Source organism: Mustela erminea, chromosome 3 (genome assembly GCF_009829155.1).
Source record: "Mustela erminea isolate mMusErm1 chromosome 3, mMusErm1.Pri, whole genome shotgun sequence".
NCBI classification, from domain to species: Eukaryota; Metazoa; Chordata; class Mammalia; order Carnivora; family Mustelidae; genus Mustela; species Mustela erminea.
In genome coordinates, this window is record NC_045616.1 from 50,106,119 (window position 1) to 50,120,254 (window position 14,136).

Below are 14,136 nucleotides of genomic sequence, written 5' to 3' on the forward strand. Positions count from 1 at the left end.
TCTCTCTCCTCAAACTTGTTTTGGCAGTCCGGTGAGCAAGCCAACTTCTTCTGAAGAGGTACAGTGGGGGAAGGGTTTGGTTAGGAGTAAATACTTGTCCTATTGACCCGGCTCTTTGCACAGCAATTTCACACTGACTAGGGGTGTACTTGTTTTTTCTTATTTGAGTTCAACATTAATGCTTCAAAGATTCTGTACTTCTTGCTTCTGAAGCCTAGAGAGGCAAATGAGAGGGTAATCAAAAAGAGAAAAACAAAGAGAGAGAGAGAAATGAAGATGGAACAGAAATCAAGCTAGAAAAGCAAGAGAACAGAGAGGAAGAGAATGAGGTGGAAATTTCTATTAGGTAAAGACCCTCTTTGTTCTGGGTTTCAGTTTCCTCTTCCGTAACACAAGGATAATCAAATAAATACCTTTGAGATAAGTTGGGAGGATTTTATAAGCTAAAGTATATAAAGGACATGAAGTAGTGCCTGACATATTGCTGGCGACTAAACATTTCCACCAATCTATCTTTAGCTAAAGATGATCCTTCTTTATTATTATTTTTCTTTTTTTTTCTTGAGAAACCATAATCCTTCCCTTCCTGAAATGTATGGTAGAGGTGATCTGATCCTTGCTTCTGGTAACCATTCCTGGTGCCCATGACCCACGTATGCAGGGACTATGTACAGATCTGCTTCCTCTGGACCCTAATTATGAACCTATGATTCTTGTGTGTGTGACCATGGTTCTTTTAACACCCTTGGTTTGCATTTCAATAAAAATGACATGATTCATCAAATAACTCAGGGCCTTTTGCAATGGAAATAATTAGAAAGTAGTCAGAGATGCCTCATAGGTTGCGCCTGAGCTCACTGAAGAGTCATACCCTGAGTCCCAAGGGTTACTTGATGCCAAGCCTGAACAGCGGCCACCTGGGTTCTGGAGCCAGCTGGTTTAACTTTGGGTGGTGTAAGAGGCAACAGAAAAAGACAGAGCACAAAAGGCCTTCCGAAATCCTTTTCAATTACAGGTGTGGTGTTTTCAAAATTACCCTGTTTTCAGTGAGCTCAGCATCACCCAGAGGAGAGAAGTCTGTATGTAGCCAGCCAAAGAGAAATGACTTTGTTAAAGCTCTGCAATATAAAAATACAGACGGAAGGTGGGGAAGGAAGCTGAGGCCTCTATCTTTACCCTCCAGCGTCTTGTTTATATGAAGGAGGAAATCACGTAGTTATAAGCTCAGCCAGCAAATTCCCAGAAAGGTGTATCTAAGGCAAAACAACCAGGTCCTGCTTTATGGCGAATCTCTGAGACATCTTCTGTGGTCTCTTGAATTCCTGCTACTACCTTAGTTGAGAGAAATTCTATGCCTCATTTAGTTATCATCTTAGACATAATCCAGCAACTGAAATAGATTCAAGCAGTATTCAGGGCATTCTGTCAAAGAAAATAATTAGCAATTGAGAATATAATTTTCATATAACCAAATATCTAAAAACACACTATGTGCCAGGAGGTCGAGATTTTGTACTATTATCTTTTTTTGTACTGTCTTTTGCAAGTCCTTGGGTACTCTACAGATCCATCCTTGCAAGGGTCTTGCATGAGGGAACAGCTGTAATGCCACAAGAATATTACAGAAGAGAATAGGGGGTCTGGGTGGCTCAATGGGTTAAAGCCTCTGCCTTCGGCTCAGGTCATGATCCCAGGGTCCTGGGATCGAAGCCCAAATCATCATCATCCTCTTCCTCCTCCTCCTCCTCATCATCATTGGGCTTTCTGCTCAGCAGGGAGGGAGCCTGCTTCCCTTCCTCTCTGCCTGCCTCTCTGCCTACTTGTGATCTCTCTCTCTCAAATAAATAAATAAATAATCTTTAAAAAATAAAAGAATAAATCACAGAAAGTTGGAACTGAAAATGATATCCAAAATTATCTAGTTCAGTGGTTCTTGTTGCTAGCTGTATATTAGAATCACCTGAGGAATTATGCACACTACCAGTAGGAAGCCCTACTCTCCAAGAAACTCTGATTTCATTGTCCTGGGTTAAGATCTAGACTTTAAAAATGGGGTTATCAAAGAAAAGGATAAATTAACACACTGAATGAATTAATGCCTTAAGAAGTAATAAACATAAACCATTTCTAAGAAAGCTGGAAACAAAAGCAACTATTCGGAGATGCGATCTCTGTTTGCTCCTTTTGGTGTTCGAAGCACCCAATTTCCAACGCGTTGAGGGGCGTTGTCCGCACCACCCGTTATCTGGGTATACCAGCTGGGGGTCTTACAATTCAACTCGGTTCCGACGCTGTACCCGCAAGTAGGGTCCGGGTCCACCGATCAAGGACTCAGTTCCACAGGCCCATGGCCCTCTCCCACCCCACTTCCGACACCAGTAGCAAGCCCAGACCGGACCAGCTGGAGAGCAGAGGTTCCCGCAACTCTCTCCTTCCTTTCAATTCATTGGTTAGAGCGGCTCTTAGACTTCAGAGACATGTTTGACGCAGCACAACAGGATACACCTCAGGAACAGCCGGATAGAAGAGACGCAGAGCCTGACGGGAGGAAAGAGCGGCGAGCCGCCATGCGGCCTGAGGGGTGTTACTTTCCCCGCCTCTCCACACGTTCACCGACCGGAAAGCTCTCTGAACCCCGGCCTCTCGGCATTTCTCCGGGGACCTCCCTACACAGATAAAACAGACTAAATCCCAGGCCTCGGGCCCGCTCACTCAACACCCGGGCGCTCTCTCTTCCGGGGAGGTCCGGGGTGGGACTGAACGCGCCGACCCTCGCATCACGTGATTCCTTCTCCTAGCAACCAGCCCCCACCTTTAGGTGTGGTCAAAATGTCACCTCATTAACGTAACGAGACACCTTCTTCGCTTTTATCACTTAGGAAATTCCAAGGGCTTTTGAGCCCTGTGCAAGAAACAGAAGGCCGAATGTATATTTCTGATTAAAAATCACGTCACTCTTCTATACCTCACTTTGGTGAATTGTACATGCAATTTAAAAAAAATGAGTAAAAATTGAGTAGTGGCTCAAAGGTAAACTCTGATGATGCCATTAAAAAAAATTAAAAATTAAAAATTAATGGTGGTTTTAAAAATATATCCCCGGAGAGACCTGGCTGGCTCAGTCAAGTAGGGCCTCCAACTCTTGATATCAGGGTTGTAAATTCATGCCCCGTGTTTAGCGTAGAGAGTACTTAAAAATAAAATCTTTAAAAAAAAAAATAAAAATTAAAATATGTTCCCCAACTTTTTAATATTTTTACCTTCAAGAAGTAAAAATTTCTGCAGCGGCAGGATCGAAGCCAATGAGGTTTACGCGAGACACAATTATTGCTAAAGGAGGTGGAGCCTAATTTCCCTCTCCTTGAGCGTGGGCTGAATATAGTGATTTGCTTCTAACAAATAAAACGAAGCAGAAGTTGTGTGACTTCAGAGACTATGTCATAAAAAGCCACTGTTGCCCTTTCTCTCTCATCGCTTGCTCTGGGGAAAACAGCTGATGTACCAGGAGGACTCTCAGCGACCCTGTGAAGCCCGCATCAAGATGAACGGAGGCCTTCTGCCAGCAGCAATCTCCGCGAGCCATCTAGGAAGTAGATCCTCTAGCTCTGGTCAAGTAATCAGATAACTTCTCCTGAGGTTGTAGCCCTGGCTGATGGCTTGACCGTAACCTCCCAAGATCCTTTCATCTAAGAGCTGGGAACCAAGCCCCTTCTCAATTTCCTGAACCTAAATTGTGTGAGGTAATGTGTGTGGTTTTAAGACGAGAAGCTTTTGTACAACACAGCAATAGAGAACTAATACAGTGATATGGGATCCTTGGCTCCCCCAAGTGTGCAACCAGCTGAAGAAGTAGGTTATAGCTCTGAAACCATAATGCACTATGAAAGGCCTTCAAGGTTCTACCATATGAAGAGGATTGCTGTGTAGTATCCACATGATGGTCTTTGTGAATTGGTTGCACTGAAGTTTAGCAATTCAGAGCCTGTGTGGGCAGTCGAGATTAGGTAGATAGGTATGGAGATAGGTAGCAAGACTGACAGACAGATGGGTAGAATATTATGCTTTGGGAATCCTCCTCACAGAGTTGCGAGATGTCTGAGGAAGACAGTGATGGAACTAGTACATCAACCTTGACCTTTAAGTAGCATATTATTTATTTTTTTTAATCTTCTGGGATTTTTTTTAAAGATTTTTATTTATTTATTTGACAGACAGAGATCACAAGTAGGCAGAGAGGCAGGCAGAGAGAGAGAGGAGGAAGTAGGCTCCTTGCTGAGCAGAGGGCCCCGATGTGGGGCTTGATCCCAGGACCCTGGGATCATGACCTGAGCGGAAGGCAGAGGCTTTAACCCACTGAGCCACCCAGGTGCCCCTTAAGTAGCTTATTGAGGTTACATGGAACATGCTACTAACGCAGACATTAGTCAGTCCGATTAATAAGAAAATTTCAAGTAAGGTAGTTGACTAATTGTGCAGGCTTACTTTTCCAGTTGTTAATACTCTGTTCTCATCATTGTTGATTATGGTATCTTGCATTTTTCTTAAACTACCAGCCTCCTGCCTTCAGTCTCCATCTCTATAAAATGACTCAGCTACTGCCAAGTTGACTGGATTAGAGGTTGACAACCTGATTCAAACTGGAACTTGAGATACATTTGCAGGAATTAAGAATTGAGACTTGGTTGAGGTACTCTCTTACATGAAGGATATGTTGGTATCCACTGTCAACCCAGGAAGCACAGAAACCTAGGCTGGAGAGAGAGAGAGAGAAAGAAAGAAACAGAAATAGAGAAGAGAGTTCTCTAGTATAACCTGTAATTTTGTAATAAATTATCAATTTCCACTTAGGTTACCGGTGGAGCTTTCCTGCAACCAAAAGATTCCAGCTCTCACACTCTTCATATTTTACAGTTTAGACTATTAACATTAAAAATGATTTGAACTTTGTCTATTGCATATCGTAATAAGGTCCCGGTGGCAAGACATCTATTCTTTTAAACTTTAAATGATTTTCTTTTTTCTAAATTGAGAAACTTCCCAGAGAAATGGTACAAGTAAAAGAATTTATAAACAACATCTGTCTTGCTCATGTTATTGGTTATTTGTGTAAAAATTTGTCTCATTACTCACACAATGTCCCCCCCCCCCAACTTTGGAAAAGAATAATCTATGATTTCCTGTAAGTAGAAGAGCCAGGGAATTTTTTTTTTAAAATTCTGGTCTAAGTTGTTTCTTCACTTTTCATTACAATACCTACTATTGCCCCATTCTGCCAAGAAAAATCTGACCTGAGATGAAGCTGTAGAATAATTTTGATTTAAAAAAAGTGTTTCAATGGCAACAGATAGGTCAATTTAAGTAGAAAGGACCAGGCATGCTCCCATAAGTCACTGAAGAAATACAGTGAAGTAGGTCTGATAAACTTAAAAAATGTTTGAAAAACATAACATGCCCTTTAAAAAAAAGTATCATTATTATCGTAATTCAGTCAAACAGGAACACCTTTATTTTACTGTATATGATTAATTGGATGGATAACAAAGACTAAGAAATGCAACGATCCCTCTCTTTATGTCTTTTTCCAACAGTATTTGGATGATTTTGAATTCCAGAAGAGCGGTGAGATCTATTCATCATGGGCCTTTTTTCTTTTGTTTCTGGGGAAGAAAAATATCTGGCTTAGTAGTGAGGTCTAGTGTAAGAGACTGTTTTTCAGAATATTTCAGCTCTTCTTTGGGGCATTGACCTCAGGTCTGAAAATTGCAAGACGTTTCCTCATGCAGCCTGTTCTTTGGAGGACTCTTTCATAACTCTGGTATCTACCTCCAGGCTATCTGTTCTGGCACAGAGGATTTATCTTTTTATCTCAGGGAATTTTCAAGGATTGTAAACATGTATGAGAGTATCAGAATTTCTGTGTTCATTTTCTGAAAAACTGTAAGTTCTTATTTCAGCTTCTATCTTCTCCAGAATTGTCGCCGTAGCCATTTTTACTGCTTCTTACACTTGGTATTGATGTTTCCTTGTGCTGGCTGGTGTTGACCCTGTTCGCTCATTTCTCCCTCATTTTTTATTCCTTATATATATTGAAGGGACCAAAAAAATTCGAAGCAAGAATATTATCAAGAATATTAACTTTGAAAGAACATTTGATTCCTACCTGGACCCTGAGGTAGAGTGTGGTAAGAGTTAGCATGAAGTCATGTACTGGGATTGTGGTAGCCTTGTGGATAAATGGTAGCACCAGAAAGGTAAGACATAGGGCAACAGGATAGCTGAGATGGCAAGAGCAGTGTGTGCATGATATTATTGCCCAGGTAAGGGTTGGTCATCTGAGATGGTGGGACAGTGGAGCCACTCTCCATGTGGTGGAGTCTGTTGGTCTGTATCTGTTCCTTCATGGTGCATAGCTTTACAGGTAGGGCCACCTGACTGAGTTCTGGCCAATGAACTTCTAGTTCTAATCACAGCGTGTCCCACGAAAGCTTCTGCTCTCTCTTTCCTGGGCTACCTGCTAAGAATGAAGGGTTCTGAGGGTCTAAAAGATGACGCTATCACAAGACAGAAGCAGCCAGGACTCCTGAGTCATTGCTTGGAGGAGAGTTATATTGGACTTTGCCTCACAAGAAATAAAACTAGATTAAGCCACTGAAAGTTGGTATTTATTTATTACAATAGCTAGTACTAATTATCCTTGTATAATATATCTTTGGTTCTGATGTTGGGTTTGATATTGTCACAGTAAGAGAATAAAGAAAAGAATAAATAAGCAGAAAAGTATTACTCAGAGAAGGATGTTGGGTTGGGGGGTGGCAAAGGGCAGGAGAAAAGAGATGACATTGGGCATAAAGGCCTCCTGAGATAGAAAACATTTCATAGATATACTGATCTAATTTTAGAACTGAGCAGGTCACCTCTAAATGGACCTCCAATTGTGTAAAAGTAAATGGACATATTCTGACAACTACGTTTAAAAGAATATATATATTATGCAACTATAAATGAAGCATAATTAAATTTACTTGAAAATATTGAGTAGGAAAAATCAAAGATCAAATATCAAGTTCTTAAGTACATTAGAAAGGAGATTTTCAAAATGAGGTATGCTACATGTATTTCAAAATGCCAGAGGGAGAAACAGGCCAAAAGCCCTGAGCTTGCTGAGTGGAGGGTGCTGTGAGGAAGGGCACTGTGTGTGGAGATGTTTGGACTGTCTGCAATTAAATATGAAGCCTGCTGGGCTTGGGAGTCAGAGAAAGTGGCAAGAGAGAACGAGTTTTTCCCTTTGCTTTTTAGTACTTAAATATAGTAGCTTAAAAGTCAGTTTCTATGCAACAAAAGAAATATTTAGTGGTCAGATCTGGAGCAGTTATTTGAAATTTCCAAACATCTGAAGGGAAAAAGTTTAAAACTAAAATTTCCTTTGAAATATAGCATAGTTTGGGGGCTTTTTCTGAAACATGGAATAAATCCAAAGTCTGAAATGACACCCCTAATGTTCATTCTTCAGTGAATTATTCATTTGTGACCATCAAATATATGTTATTTTCTTTAAAATATGCTAACATTGTGGCACCCATTGATTGGGATAAAAGCACTCCTTTGTTCCTTCTGTAAACTTCTAGTGACAGACCTTTGCTGGGACTTGGAGCTTCCTTTCTTCCCCCTTTTCCAAGGCCAAATTAGAGATTTCCATAGGCTGGGAGGGAAGTCTGAGAGTTTATGAATAGAGATCCCATGGGCACTTGTACCCACAGCTCCACTGGTCCTGAGGCTCATGGTCGCCACAGTGAGTCAGTCATTGCTATCACCTAATATCATCTGTGAGGCACATTATAAAAGTGCATCAAAGAGCATCAGTCACTTACTTCCACCAGAAACAATGCCCAAGGTTCTCAGAGTGAGAAGCTCATCAGCCAGGGGTGGGCGAAAAATAATCAGGCAAAGCACAAAGGATTTTTACGACAGTGAAAATACTCTGTATGATTTAGTAATGATGGATTATGTCATCACAGATTTTTCCAAACCCATAGAATTTACAACAATGAGAGTGAACTCTAAGGTAACTTGCAACATTGGGTTATTATGAGGTATCAATAGAGGTTCATCAGTTGTAAAAACGTACTATTCTGGTGACTAATGTTGATAATAGTGGTGTTAATACTGTTGATAATAATAATAAGGCTATGTGTGTATGGAGGAAGAGGGTATGTGAGAAATCTTTACCTGATTCTGTTTTTTTTGTAAACTTAAATCTGCTCTAAAAAAAATGTAAAAAAATTTTTAACAGCTATAATTGTTTCACTAGAAGTTAACACCACCTGTGCTAAACTCAGGGCTTAAATAATTTCCACTGAAGTGTATATTTTTTTTTGATTTCAAAGATAACACATGTTCTTTGTAGAAAACTTGAAAAGTACAGAAAAGCCAAAGAAGAAATTGAGAACCTCTGAACACTATTAATGACTAGTTAAGTACATGTGTGTATGTGTATATGTGCGTATTTATGTGAATACAAGTGTGTATAAATATGTATTTATATAATTATAATGTTAAGCTATATATGTATATACATATGGTATACAAATACATGCTTTTTGAATTTATATTACGTATGTACATATATATAAATACATAGAATTTTATTATATATATTTTTGTTAGCTATGAATTTTGAGTTTTATTATAAAAGTTGTTTGTGGGTGCCTAGGTGGCTCACTTGGTTAAGTGTCTGCCTTCAGCACAGGTGATGGTCTCTGGGTCTGGGATAGGTCTGCCTCGGGCTCCATGCTTGGAGGGGCTTATGTCTCTTCCTCTGCCCCTCCCCCCTTCGTTCTCTCTCTCTCTCTCTCTCTCTCAAATAAATAAATAAAATCCTTTTTTAAAAAAGTCTCATGTATTCATTAAAATTTTTTAAGTAGGCTCCACACAGAATGTGGGGCTTGAACTCATGACCCCAAGATCGAGTCACATGTTCTACTGACTGAGCCAGTAAGGCATCCCTATTCATTAATATTTTTAACACACTCTAAAAATATTCTCTCTTAAACGACTTCACAAGAACTTTCTTCCTACATTTATTTCATTCTTCAAAAAATGTGTACTGTAGAAGAGCATGTATACTGTGTAAACTTCTAATCGTATTTTTTTTTAAGTAGGTTCTACACCCAACATAGGACTTGAACTCATAACCCCAGGATCAAGAGGTCCATGTTGTACCAGTTGAGCTGGGCAGGCACCCCATGTTTTTCTTAAAAACAAATGGACTCTCATCTTTGAAATGAAACATTAGAGTTATTAGGTGGGTCTGTGAGCCATAACTCCTCAGCATCATCAAAGGGAGGCTTATTAAGTCTTTTATCGTGTATATTTTTACAGATCATGAGCACACATACTGTCATGCAGGGGTCATCGAAGAAGCCAGGTTTTTAAAAGTCTATCTATTTGGTAATGAATTAAAGAGTTTGTGCCATCGTCTACGATTCCTCTACAGTCAGGAAGGCTCAGTGACTGCCTTAGGGGAATAAGTGGTCTCTCTCTGTTTTTCCCACAATAAAAATGATAAACAATTTTAATGGTTTCCTATTTCATTGGAAACCTTGGCACCCTCAAAATCTATTTATAAAGAAGGCTCTCATAAGTCACTTGTAAGTATGTGATGACATGCTGAGCTTAATTTTTACTTTGCCTTGAAGCGGGCAGAGTGTGAGCCAGTCCTTTCTGTTCTATGTAACAGTTTATTCCTAAAACAGAAAGCAACTATTGTTTATTCCAAGAGCCGTACAGAGCCTTGGGTTCTGCCAATTATCCCACATGACAACTGAAATCAAGTTGATGAAATGCATGAAATTTATTATATTTCCAATGGGCACTTTCTACTCTAAAGGTCTAAGTCTGAAGCAACCAGTCTTAGGAGAAGGTATAGATGCAAAGAGAAGTACAAAACACTGAAGTTAAAAGGCTTGTCATTTTTACAGAGTTTCTGCTTTGTGGCCCACAATCTAAATCCTGTGAAAAATGGTTGTTCTCCAAGAACACAACTTTTCAAATAGTTCAAATTCTGGAAAGTGAAAGACTTTTAAAATTCCAAATGGACAACCTTGTATTCTAGAGATAGTATTTGAGTAAAATACAAAATCCACTGAATTTTGCCTATAGATTTCTGTTGACTAGATGAGAAAGAAACCTGTAATCTCTAGTACCAATAAACCAAGATAAGTACATAGTTGCATGTGTTAATAGAAAATATAAGCTACTCACCTGTGGCAATGAAGCAGCATTTGAGTTTTCTTATACGGAATCATAGGATGCTAAATCTAATGGAGTTTTAGAAAATGTTGGATTTTTGCAAAGGAAGTTTTCCAGAGTAATCATTTCGTGAATAATTCTGTTTCTTAGTAAAATCAACTTTAAGTAAAATGGGCTGAACTCTAGATTTTATTTTTCCAATCTCAGTGAATTTTTTGTGTTCCAAATTTCTCAAGTATTTTAAAGTGCTGTGTCCTTTACTCTTTGACTTAGATATTTGTATTACAAAAGAAATCCAATTCATCTGATTTTTTAGAGGTGGACAGAGGGACAGAAAAAGCCTAGAATTTTAAGCTCCACACCAGCAGGGAGCCCTACATGCGGCTCCACCTTACAACCCTGAGATCATGCCTTGAGCCAAAGCTGAGTCAGATGCTAAACAGACTTGAGCCACCGAGGCGCCCCCAATTCATCTGTTAAGGCGTATTCAATTTCTACTTTATTCAAAAAACTCCATCTACTTGTGACCCTTCAAAAAATAATTACTCCACCTGAATGGAATTTTTTTTTTTTTTTTAAAGGAGAGAGCGAGCGAGCAGGAATGGGTAGGGGCATAGAGAAATAGAGAATTTAAAGCATGCTCCGCTCCTGATGTGGGGCTTGTCTCACAATCCTGAAGTCATGACCTGAGCAAAAATCAAGAGTCAGATATTTAATTGACTCAGGCACCAAGTCACCCATAGATTTCATTTTATTTGCTCTTAATATTAAGTCTATTATGAAAATCCAGTGTATATCCTATACATTTTTCTCTAGTTATAGCGCCCGGAATCGGTCATATTTATTTGGATAAGTTCCTTTGTTTTATATCCAGGAAAGTAATTTCCTTTATAGGGTTTCCTAGCTATCAGCAGGCAGAGTCTACCAGTCTGAAAGTCAAAGGGAACTGATCACTGTGCAAATAAGATAAACTATCCTGGAACCTACCGGGATAGGGAGGTAAGTAGTTCAGTTTGAACTTTAAGTTGTTAACCCCTAACAACTACTTCAGCCTCCTTACAGTTTTTAGGTTTTGTGTTTATTCCAAAGATGGAGAAGGAGAGGGAGTAGGGGAGCAAGAGGGAGAGGCGGAGGGAATGAAACACAAAATCCTCCTGAGTTGAGAAGAGAGGAAAAAGGTTCATTCCATCTTGCTTCCGGCCCCTATCTTATATCAAATAAGTCACCCACATACAGAACAAACTTTTCCCTGCTTTTGCCACAAAACAAACTGCACTGAGAAACTTGAGTGATGAGTCCCTTTCTGCCTCCTCCATGTTGAAACGTATTTACGTTGTCAGTGAAAATACTAGAAGGCAGAAAATACAACTGCTCTCTACTTCTGATTTGGTATTATTCAGTGATTTATTGGTATTTATTCAATGATTTTCTGAAAATCAAGTACTGAATATTTATTTAATACCTATTTCAACACTTGATGGGAAAGAGGTGGGAATCACGTGAGGAAAAAATTAGTATTTTCAGCTACAAAGTGGAAAGAATGTGTGTAAAAAACACCTCTGGGAGGTGAGAAGAATACGCTGGCCATTTTGATACTTTACTGAAGTCCTGACCAGGATCAGCTCCCAGAAGTGGGGCTTCCCCTGCTCAGAAATATCTCCCAGCGCTGGATGCACTCTGGAGGGCGCAGCCTGGGTGCGGGGCTGAAGCTGGCACAGGGCAGGTTCTCTTTCGCTGGGGACCTTACTCTCCAGGAATAACTTAAGAGTGACTGAATGCTCTAACAGCGCCTCCATTCCTGTGACTATTCCAATCACCGTGTCAACACCTCCGGGTTAAGGAGTAACTAAAACATTTTAGAGTTGCTATCAATCTTAAACAAACTCTGGTAATAAGATAAAAACACAAAAAGGAACACATTTTTCATCGCTCCACTTGCCCCGTCTGGCTCTGTGCAGCCTCTAATCCATGCCTTTGCACATCAGCCTACACATTCATCTCCAACAGCTAAATCATTATCAGGTAATGACTTAGGCCCTGAGGAGAACTGACAAAACACCACATTTATTTATTTATTTATTTGTTTGTTTATTTATTTTTTTATTTAGATGGCACTTTTTTCCTTTTGATGAGCAGACAGATGCACTTAGAAGTTAATCTTTTATAAGCATTCCTTATTTGAAATCAGATTTTCTCGCTGAGTTAAAAAAAAATGATCTGCTTTTTCAAAACATACGATTTTAATGTGATTTTTTTTTTAATTTTAAAGGTTTTATTTATTTATTTGGCAGCGGGAAAGAGAGATCACAAGTCGACAGAGAGGCAGGCAGAGAGAGAGGGGGAAACAGGCTCCTCCCCAAGCAGAGAACCTGATGCGGAACTCGATCCCAGGACCCTGAGATCATGACCTGAGCTGAAGGCAGAGGCTTAACCACTGAGCCACCCAGGCCCCACTTTAATGTGATTTTTAAAGAAATTCTTTCTTATATAAAATAAGTATGACTTGTATGAAGAAAGGGGAAAGGGGAAGTAAGACAAAGGGTAAAGATTCAAAACATTCTGTGTTATATGAGTAGTCTTACATAGTAAGATGAAAAGAGATTATGTAGAATTAAGCAAATATGTTTTTTCTTTCTTTCAAAATATTCTAAACTGTTCTAGTTTATAGCATTTTAAAATACCTGGACCAAACATAAATCCAAATAAAATCTGTTCATCTTTTTTGCTCATCTTCCATTCTAGCAATTTGTGATTTAGAGCAATTTATCAAAATTCTTTTTTTCCCCCTGACTTTAAAACGTTTATCCCTTAAAAAGTCTTACCTTTTCAGACATTTTTTTTTCCCTTTACCAGAAACAAAGTCTACTTTCCACAGTTCAGCCTGTATCTTGGAAACTGGCAAAAAGCAATGACTTTTGATTCACAGTCCTTTGGGCTGTCTTGAGAAATCACATTGTGGCTGGATATGAAGTCTTGACTCTTATCAGTAATTAGTTCCTAACAGCATGGAATAGAGGCGTTGCTCTGTTATGAAGATGGTAGGGTGTTCTTTGGAATTTTGGACATTTACAATTAATCTGGTAGACACTGATTTCTTAGCTTCAGAGTACAATTAGTCTTGTGCTCTTGGCTCACTAAGATTAGAAATTACATGTTATCTATGTTTGAGCATTACAAGGCAGACTGTTATTTCAAATGTATTTAGTACAGGCATAATGAATCAACCATGAATGACACAATACACACTTCTTTGACTTCCTACTGTGGAACCAGATAAATACAAGAGAGATTGCAGATTATAACCCCTTGGTTACAAAATATTCATGCATATCTAATTTTCCACACAAAACCCTTATGACTAACAAGTCATGGATAATAATGAGAAATGAAGAGCAAATTTGCCTCTTGTCTATTTACTCTGTCTGGCCTCCCTTCTCCCCCCACCAAGGAATCAATAAACTATCCTACTTTGAAACCTATTATATAAGATACTGCCAAATGAAATCAAGTTTTCCAAAAGACTTCAGTGGTTTTCAAGACTCCTTGAATAACTAGGCAGCAGAATGAATTAGTTACAATTCAACAAATTACAACTTTGAAAATGAAAGATTTTTGGTAACAGGATGATATGACATCTAATTTGTTCAATAATTGCTATCTATTTGGATTTTTAAAGACAAAACATCTATAATTAAATATGTAAATGATAAAGAAAGATTATGCTCTCATTTAGTTATTAGAATAAAAATGATTTCTTTTCTTAGTTCAACATGTATTTGTTGGGCATCAGTTTTGTTCCAGGCATTGTGCTAGGTGCTTAAGACACCAAAATAAATAAGGTGGATTTCCCACTCTTCATGAGCTTACAATCTACTGTGGGTTTCTCAG